Genomic DNA, 9,659 nt, shown 5'->3' on the forward strand with positions numbered 1-9,659 from the left:
GCTACAGAAATTGCATTGTATGCCTGTGCACAGAGATATTGGAGTGACAGAATTATTCTTATTGCCTGTTGATGTAAAATCATCACTAGGAAGTGACTGTGTGGTCAGATATCACTTTTGTCAGTTTTGTAGATTTGCCCTTGTGAGGCAGAAGTTGTGTTTTTTGCAATGACAAAATACTTTTTATAGTGATTTATAATGGCGTCTAATGCTCTTTCACAGATAGTCACTGAAAAGCTTGACAAGAACAACTTCCAAGCATGGAAGTTTAGAATGACAGATTTCCTTAAGGAAAAAGGCTATTAGGAGTTCATTACTGGAGCTGAACAAGAACTAGTTATTCCTAATGTTCCCAATCAACAAGAGTTGCAGGCATTTAAAGGCTCACATGAGAGAGCCAAAAAAGTTATGTACTGGTTGTCTATCAGTATTTTAGATTCTATGATTGTGCATATTCAGGATGCAAGCTCGCCGAAGGAGGCATGGGATACTTTGACAAAAATCTATAGCACAAATGTGCAAGCCAAGAAAATGTAGCTCAAGTAGGAGTTGCATAATGTGCAGAGAGAAAATATGAGCATCAATGACTACCACATGAAGGTGAAGAAGATTGCAGATGCACTTGCTTCTCTTGGGTCACCAGTGGAAGATGATGATTTAGTCTCTGTGACCTTGAATGGTGTAGGAAAAGATTATGCATAGTTCTGGACATCCATTGCCATCCGTGAGAATTTTCCTGATTTTGGGGAGTTGATTGCTCTTCTAATTTGTGAAGAGCAGAGAAATGGTGGTGCATCTTCTTCAGGAGGAACTTCAAAAGAAATTGTCTTCTACTCAAATGCTAGAAGAGGTAGAGGCAGAGGTAGAGCAGGCCAATCTAGAGGCCATGGCAAAAATCAGAATGTGCAGCAAATTCAAGAAAACCAGTCCTATGGAGGAGGACGAGGTAACTTTAGAGGCAGGGGGAGCCAAAGAGGTCATGGTGGATGGTAGAGAGGCCAAAATGCAAACAGCAATGTTGAATGTTACTACTCTGGTAAAATGGGTCATATAGTTAAAGACTGCTATAAAAAGCAAAATGACATCATGAATGGAAAATTGCAACAAGGCAATTATGCATCCTCTAGTAGACAGGGTGATGATAGAAATGAGCATCTGTTTATGGTGTAGCACATGACCAATTCTATTACAAGTGTAGAAGAAAGCAATGATGTGTGGTATGTTGACTCAGGTGCATCAAACCACATGATAGGTCATGTAGAATGGATACAAGATGCAAGAAAAATGGAAAGACCAACATTTGTGTAGACTGGTGATTGTACTATACATCCTATTGTGCAGATTGGTAAAATTCCTTTGTCTATGTAGGATGGGAAAAAGAAATACCTGTCTGATGTATTTCATGTCCTAAATATCACCAAGAACCTGGTTTCTATTGGTCAAACGATTAAGCAGGGCCTACAGGTCAGATTTAATCCTCATGGATGCTTTGTTGAGGATATGAAAAATAAAGGTCGCTTGATAGCAAAAGGGAAGAAGGGCAGGATGTTTACATTGGATGCGGACATGCCTGAATTGAGTGCAGCAATGTTTACACATGGGACTAGTGTATTTGCAAATATTGATATCTGGCATAAACACATTGGTCATGTTAATGTACAACGACTTAAATTAATGCAGGCCCAAAATGTTGTTGCAGGATTGCCTAAGTTCAAGGTTGCAGAAATGCATAAGGTATGTGAAGCCTGTCAATTTGGAAAACAGGCAAGGAAACCATTTCCTAGACATGTTCAAGAGAGTAAGAGGCCATTGGAATTAATCCACTCTGATATGTGGACTACTAAAGCTACATCTATTGGAGGCTATCATTATTTTATCACTTTTAGTGATGACTACAACAGAAAACTTTGGGTGTATTTTATGAAAAAGAAAAGTGAAGTGTTTGGGAATTTCAAAGCTTTTAAAGCTATGGTTGAAAAAGAAACAGACCTACAAATAAAATGCCTAAGGTCAGATGGAGGGGTAAGTACCTCTCAAATGAGTTTGCAAGGTTCCTACAGGAGCATGGCATAAAGCAGCAATATTCATGCAGTCATACTCCACAGCAAAATGGACTTGTAGAAAGGAAAAACATGCATATTGGAGAGGTATCTCGTGCCATGCTCAACAAAAAAGACCTGCCAGCTTATTATTGGGCTGAAGCAGCTGCTACAGCAGTCTACATAATGAATAGGACTCCCACTATAGCAATACATGGCATGATGCCAGAGAAGATGTATACTTGTAGGAAACTAGATATTTCTCATTTGAAGGTTTTTGGTTGCATTGCCTATGTTCATATGCCAGATGAGTTGAGATCCAAGTTGGATCCAAAAGTTGAGAAGTGCATGTTTATTGGTTATTCTCTATGGCAGAAAGGGTAGAGATGCTATAACCCTTCTACTCGTAAGTTTACAATGAGCAAAGATGTTGTTTTTTATGAGATGAGCAGCTTGTATAAACTAGTAAATGTGATTGATGATGTAGATGCACAACATGGTAATGCTGCACAAAATTCACAGTAGCAATCACAAAATATTAGTGGACCTGTACTGTCCTCTAGCAGTGGTTCACATACTTTGCCATGGATAGGCAGATTGAGATAAGGAGGATCTCCTCAAAGCAATGCAGATAGTGGTATGCAAGTATCATGAAAAGGCAAAGAGAAAGTAGATCAGCCCATGGTTGATGTGAATGCTATGGATGGTGAATCCAGTGGATCTAAACAGAGCCTTGATGATGAGTTGGGTATTCCTTCTGTTGTTACACCTAGAGTAAGGAAGACAAGGGATGTTTTGAGAGCACTTGGTAGTGAGCCTATTTTGCGCAGGTCTACCAGAGCTAGGTATGATGTGGATAGGTTGAAATATGATGGATTTACAACCATTCACTATGCCTATATGGTCAAAGTGATACATGAACGAGAACCCACTTCTTTTGAGCAAGCCATGGGAAAATAAAAATCGGAGAAAGCCATGGATGAAGAAATGAATGCCTTGGAAGAAAATGCTACATGGGAATTGGTGCCTTTGCCTAAAGACAAGAATGCAATTGGCTCCAAGTGGTTTTATAAGGTGAAGCACCATGCAGATGGTTCTATGAATAGATACAAGGTAAGATTAGTTGTCAACGGGTATGCACAAACATATGGCATTAATTATGAAGAAACATTCAGTCCGGTTGCAAGGATGGAAACCATAAGAGCAGTCATTGGTATGGCTGCATCAAAGGGATGGTATTTACATTAGATGGATGTAAAGAATGCTTTCTTGCATGGTGATTTGCAAGAAGAGGTCTATATGGAGCAGCCACTAGGTTATGTTCATGCTGTTCATCCTGAGTTTGTTTGCAGGTTGAAGAAAGCCTTGTATGGCTTGAAGCAAGCACCCAGAGCATGGTCTGACAAGATAGGACAATATCTTGTCACTATTGGCTTTCAGATTTCCAAGGCAGATTTCTCACTTTATGTGAGAAAAACAAAGAAAGGCATTATGCTGCTTGTCATTTATGTTGATGATTTGATCATCACAAGTGATAGTGATGAAGATATCCTTCATGTGAAAATGCTATGATGAAGGATTTGGGAGAGTTGCGTTACTTCTTGAGCATTGAGGTGATTAGATCCACAAGTGGGATATGGATCTTACAGAGGCAGTATGGACTAGACATGCTGTCTAAATATGGGATGACATGCTATAAGCCTATTTTAGTTCCTTTGGAGCAGAATGTGAAGTTGAGTGCAGATGCAGGTGAGGTTCTAAAAGACCCTACTACGTACAAATGCATAGTAGGAAGTTTGATTTATATGACTATTACTAGGCCAAATTTGAGCTATGATGTGGGGTTGGTAAGTCAGTTTATGCAAGCTCCAAGGAATCCGCATCTGGATGCAGCTAGATGCATACTGAGGTATGTGAAGTCCACATTGTAGTATGGACTATTTTATGAGACTGGGCTTAGATACAGTTGCATGGATACATTGATGCTGATTGGGCTAGTAGTATTTCTAATAGACGATCTACCAGTGGATATGTGTTCTCTTTTGGGAGTGCTGCAATCACTTGGAGCAGCAAGAAATAGCCCACAATTGCCTTGTTGAGCACAGAAGCTGAGTATAGGGTTGCAGTAATAGCTGCATGTGAGGCAGAGCTACTTTATGATATGCATCAGTCTACAAATGGGCCAGTTATCATTTATTGTGATATCATGAGCAGTATACACTTGGCATCTGCCTAAAATGTTAATATTGCCACGTGGTCACATATGATGCATCTCCTCTACTATGACGAAATAGTAAAATGGCATTCTATTTTCTATGAGATTCACCAAGGCATTATCAATCGATTGGTTCATATCCAAGAGACTTGTTGCTTTGTATGGCTTCATTTTACTTCCATTGTACAAATCGGGGAACACATTACCTTGTAAATCTTTGAGCTGAATTGTCCCATTGTCAAAAACTTCAACTAGCCAATAGGTTCCATTCCAACCCAGAGCATACCCTTCTTTAAATGCTGAGGTACAATATGCCTATCATTCCAGGACTTTCTCCTACATTGTATCACCAACAGTGACGAGGCTTCTCGGAGGTGTAATTCATCTAGGTGGTTTAACTGATGCAATTGCCCCTTGATTGCTTCTATCTCATCTAAGACATGCTCAGTGGTAATTCAAAGACTCGGAGCAATAAATTCTAAGGGAACAAGTGCTTCCATGCTGAAGGCCATACAAAATTGTAGTCACCTTTTAAGCATTCCTGTAGGCCCACAAAGTAGAATGTAATTTTGTGTCCCATTCACCCTTAGCTGATTGTATGTTTTTATGAGGATGAGTTCAAGTGTCTTTTTTATTGACTCGGCTTCACCATTGAAACAAGGATAGTAGGTAGTGGAGGCTATATGCATGATTTTGAATTCTTTCTTAAGAGACTACATCACATCATTAAGGAAATGTGTACCTTGGTCACTAAGATATTGTAATGGGCATCCATATCTTCATATGATATTCTCAAAAATGAATTTAGTAGTGCTCTGGAGCCAAGTTAGTTGGAGTGCCTTAGCTTCTGTCCACTTAGTAGCATAGTCAATGGTTACAATGATGTATTTATCCTGAGTGAACTTGGCTGGCTTGAAAGGACCAACAAAGTTCAAATCCCATCTCTAAAAATATTCCCATGGATGAGTGGGTTGCAAGGGCATAGACTAAGTAAGCAATAGTTGTCTAGTGCACTGATAGATGTCACATTGTAGGCACTTAGTTTGAGCATCTTTCAATAAGGTTTACCACCACAAACCTACCTACAAGACTTTTCTAGTGGTTAACTCACCTTGAACATGTCCTCTTGAGTCTTGATGGACCCACATGAGCCTCCTACAACACAATGGCTCACTCGTGTCCATCTGTGAAGAACTCCATTTGCACTATCAATATAGTTGTCCACCAATCAAGGTATATTCTAAGTCTTCAAGGTTAGTTGCCTATACTTATCCTGAGGCATTGTATAAGGAAATGTGCCCTTAGACAAATATTCCATTAGCTTAGCATAGTCATTCTCACAATAATCCACTACAAAGAGTTCAGCATCCAACAATTCCATCGTAACTCCTTGTGTATCCTTGGGTGCTGGTAACCTAGACAAATAATCAGCTCTAACATGGCCCTTTCTTGGCTTATGAATGATTTCAAAGTTAAACTCCTAAAGTAGAGGCATCCAACAAACAATGCATCCTTGAATGATGGTCTTGTTGATAAGGTAAAGTAAGGCTTGATGATCCACATAGAACACAAAAGAATTACTGAGTAAATAATGCCTTAGTTTTTTGCATACTAAATACCATTCCCAAAGCTTCCCGCTTGATAGTGCTATAATTAGACTTGGTAGGTGTCAACAATCAAATGTCATAATATACCAGATAGTCCAATCAACCATCTGGCTTGAGCCAGAATAATGCCCAAGGCATATTTGGAAGCATCTACATGGACATGAAAGATAACATCCCACCTTGGTTGACTTAGAATAGGAGTATCCATTTCTCGGCTCTTCAACTCATGAAAAAACAGCGGTCAACTTGGCATTCCACTCAAACTTGGCATCTTTCTTTCCCAACTCATACAAAGGTGCTATAATTTTGGCAAAGTCTTCTATGAACCTTTGATAAAAGCTCATAAACCCCACAAAGGAATGCTATTGAGTTAGATCCTAAGGCTTAGGCATCTACCATATAGCTTTGATCTTACCTAGTTTGGTTCAATGCCATCTTGATAAGCAATGATGTGACTAAGTAGTATCACAACTCGGACATAGAATACGCTTTTAGCTAGGTTCAGTGAGATACTACTTGTCTACATCTCAGAAAGACCTTTTATGAGTATCCAAGATGATCTATTAGTGAAGAATAAACATAGAAATCATCTAATAAATGGCAATGAGCTCGATGAGATAGTCTCAAAAGGAAGGGCATTTTTGAATCCAAACGACATAACTTGGGCTACATAAGCACCCCATTCTATGATGAAGGTAGTGTGGACTGACCTTCTAGGGCTGATTTGAGTTGGTTATAGCCACTGTAACCATGCATAAATGAGTACACCTCATGTCCTACAACTTGATCCAAGATTCTATCGGTGAAGGGTCAACTTGATCCAAGATTCTATTAGTGAAGGGTATAGGAAATGGATCAGGGACTCAAAGTTTGCCATTGTTCCAAGGCACAACCACAATAGCAAAGAGCCTGTCACTATGATCAATGGCATGGATAAAACTAGCACGTAGGAGTTGATCCATCTCATCTTTTACTTGTTTGGTGTAGTTAGGATTCATTATGTACCTCTATTGTCAAATCGGCTTAGCATCTAGCACCAAAGGTATTTTGTGTTGACACAACTCAGGAGGAACTCCTTGTAAGTGTTTGTAACTTCATGCAAACATATCCTTTATTAAATGAATAAATGTCGTTTCATCCTGAGTTGCTCAAGAGAAAGGTTATAACTTACACTACAATAGCAGGGTGATATTCTGTATTGAGGTTTAGTTCTTGTGTTGGCTCTGGAACCAATTGTTCAATACCGAGTCTAGTGATAGTCATTAGCATCTCATCAATCTCTTGTTCCCCTTCGATATCTATCAATCTCACCCATGAGTAGGATTTGTAACTCCATCAATTGTGACTCAACATCCTGAGGAAATGGATCTGTAGCTTCCAGATTATTTGGTCAACAAAAACTCAAAACCTTCCAAGTGTTGGTCAATATACAGACATTTTTATTGGACTATTTTGTCTCACTGTTTTAGTTTCTACAATGGTCGCGTTGACAATTTTGTTAGTTACAGTTCTTTGGACATCTGGTTACTTATACCTTCCATTGTATCTCACAAGGATATGTTCTGAGAAGGTGTATAACTTGACATTTTGATATTATTAGTATTATCCCTCATTTTTGAAAAAAAAAGATGATACCCTACACTAAGAGTAGTTAGGATCAACTCAAACTACAAAACAATAGAGTACATGATTGAGTGAGCATTTTTTAACTCAAATTGTCAACTTATATAACGTAAGATTCTAGACTCATTGGTTTCAAGGAGCTGCCTTTTGAACTTGACCTAAAATCTTAAAAAACTAATGCAAAGGATCAGCTACATGCCATGACCTTTGCTTGCATCATTGCAACAAGTGCTCAACTTGTACTCATCTCAAGCTAGGTTGTTGAACTCCACCACCATCTCCTCAGCCAAACATGAAGGTTGCAATAGCCGCTTATAGACCGGTTGAGTTGTAAGCAGCCGATGTTTGCCCAAAAACTCCACAACCAATCCAACCACCAATTGTTGACATAGTGCCAAGGCCATTAGGTGGATGTTCACCTTCAACCAGTTGATGCCAGTGAAGCTCCTAATCCTCAACCTTTGTAACCACACATTGATCGACGGAGAATCAATATAGACCAACAGTAGGAAGGGATGAAACTATGTGTGCCATCACCATAGTGATTAGTAGAAGGTGTGAACTGATGCAAGGAGAGCAAGAAGGTGAAGAACACAGAAGCAGTTGATAGAATGATGAAGAAGGCTACAAGTACATGCAAAATAGTGACAAAATACTACATTCTTGATCGTCAATACCCCTCCTTGGTGATTGGGTGTTGCATGGTAGCTGGGACGAGACCTCGCAAAACAATTGTGTCACCATGCATCTTACTACACAGCCACATGTCATGCTATGATTGCTCCACCACCTCCACCTCAACCCAAGGAATCTGTACCTCATTAGATACCAAAAATGGACACTGAATACTCTCATCATGACGATAAGGTTGCAATCAAAACCCATTGATTGGATGTGGGATAACGCACCCCTGCAGATCCGAGAGATAGAATGAAGTAGACCCGCACTCATGAAAGATCTAGAAAGTGCCTGGACCACCGCAACTTTAATTTCCTCGACATTTTCCCTAAGCGACTGTTGAAAGTGCCCATGCCTCCACCCACTTAGTGCAGTAGTTGGTTACCACAAGCATATAAAAGTTTTGCGTGTGGGCCGTAGTCATAGCTGGAATGGATCCATGAAACACCCCTCTTTACTTATGAACTAAGTTATTTTTTTCTAAAGTTGAATTAAAAAACCCCTTCTGTTATTGTAATCTTGCTAAAACTTTTCAAAAGGTTAAATTAAAATATCCCTCCTTTTGAATTCACGTGTACACTAAAATTTTGTGAGGTGAACCCCCCAAAAAGGTGGGAAGTCAAGCAACACAAGATAGCAACAATAGCAATAGCTAAATTTTGCATGTCATAATCCAACACTTATATTTCATAGTGACATCAACATGCCATTAGGGTCATTGAAATCTTGGGTGTAGCCCTTTTTTGTGAGGTTAGGGCATTTTTGGTATATAAGTAGCTAGCTTGACCCATAACTTCTAAGTTGCTCCACAAAATTTTACAAAGTTGGTCTGTAGTTAGTAGTGCACATTCCAAACTTCAATATGAGATGGAAAAATTATGGACTTACAATGTTTAATGAGTATGTCTTTCTAGGAGGACTTAATGGAAGCTAATAGCCCTGTGATAGCACAACAACTAATGTATCATTAAATCATGGTGAATGCTAAGTTACATGCAAAGCATTTATCCTTTACTGTATGGGATACAACATTATAGATAAACACATAAAAATTTTGTTCAAAATGTACATGCAACCAAGTACTCACTCCAAAGTAAACTATATAAGATTCCCATCAACCACATGACACACCTAAGTGAGAGCATTTAGTATGGTTTAGGAGTTCTCCAATGTTATGCTAAGATTACACACACTCGTTTGAGAGAATGCTCCATAATTTTTCCTTGTTTTGTTGGAAACCAAAAAGGTTTGAAAAAATAGACTCCTCACTTGTGTCCAACCACTGCATGGTGCTCTTAAAACATTGATCTTTGGTGATATTGGTAGCTTGATTCACCCTTATAAATTGCAAATTTCTCACTTCATGCTTATCCAAATCTCTTTGAGTAACTCTTACGCTATTTAAAATTTTGCATTTCTTCTTTTCCCATACACCTTCTTGCAATAAGAGCCATAAGCATGTCAAAGGTCACTTTGATAATCCATAACATCAAACAT

This window comes from Dipteris shenzhenensis, chromosome 9, assembly GCF_047967505.1.
Source record: "Dipteris shenzhenensis isolate YYH24624 ecotype China chromosome 9, Dip_SZ_1.0, whole genome shotgun sequence".
Classification (NCBI taxonomy): domain Eukaryota; kingdom Viridiplantae; phylum Streptophyta; class Polypodiopsida; order Gleicheniales; family Dipteridaceae; genus Dipteris; species Dipteris shenzhenensis.